This window comes from Buceros rhinoceros, unplaced genomic scaffold (genome assembly GCF_000710305.1).
Source record: "Buceros rhinoceros silvestris isolate BGI_N320 unplaced genomic scaffold, ASM71030v1 scaffold40526, whole genome shotgun sequence".
In the NCBI taxonomy this organism is placed as follows: Eukaryota; Metazoa; Chordata; class Aves; order Bucerotiformes; family Bucerotidae; genus Buceros; species Buceros rhinoceros.
In genome coordinates this window covers 1-209 of record NW_010418833.1, presented here as the reverse complement: position 1 = coordinate 209, position 209 = coordinate 1, and positions in this window count along the sequence as shown.

Sequence of the window (209 nt, the reverse complement as noted above, 5' to 3'; positions counted from 1 at the left end):
AGCTGGTCAGCGAGGCAGCGGGACAGGGTGGGCGAACAACATGGCCATCCACCCCCCTGGAACCAGCAAGGGGACATCCAGGGGCAGGGGGATCCTCAGGAGGGACATGGGGGGTGTTACTGAGCCTACGAGATGCTGGAGAATCCCCCCACGACATGTCATGGGGTGAGGGGGAGTTTGAAGACGCCCAAGGGGGTTGGGGTGGCCCT